Here is a 341-nt window from a genome sequence, read left to right on the forward strand (position 1 = left end):
AAACTTTGGTGACATTTAGTAAAGTAAACAAGATGAGCAAGTTTGTATTTATTTTTCAACATGCGTTCATTTCTGTTGTTACAGGAGAAGGTGGCAGTCTCTCCAAGGCAAAGCGTCTGTTGGACAGCAACAGCATGCTGAATGCTGTTGCATTACCTGAGCTTTGCTTTGCGGTGAAGATTCAGCTGTTTAGCAGAAAACAAAGAAACTCTCCCCGTCGGGGAATCGAACCCCGGTCTTCCGCGTGACAGGCGGAGATACTGTCCACTATACTAACGAGGACTGCTGCAGCTCCTAACCAAGCCATGTCATCGGACCAATGGCGCTGCTCTGACATTTAC

General features: G+C 46.6%; 1 non-coding gene across 1 annotated transcript; it reads right to left on the reverse strand.

Moving 5' to 3' along the window:
- Nucleotides 1-210: 210 nt before the first annotated feature.
- Nucleotides 211-282, reverse strand: trnad-guc (transfer RNA aspartic acid (anticodon GUC)). Its single transcript has one exon. It is a non-coding gene; the product is annotated as a tRNA-Asp (tRNA).
- Nucleotides 283-341: the final 59 nt, after the last annotated feature.

This window comes from Seriola lalandi, unplaced genomic scaffold, assembly GCF_002814215.2.
Source record: "Seriola lalandi dorsalis isolate HSWRI2012SDOR001 ecotype SW California unplaced genomic scaffold, Sedor1 jcf7180001956759, whole genome shotgun sequence".
NCBI lineage: Eukaryota > Metazoa > Chordata > Actinopteri > Carangiformes > Carangidae > Seriola > Seriola lalandi.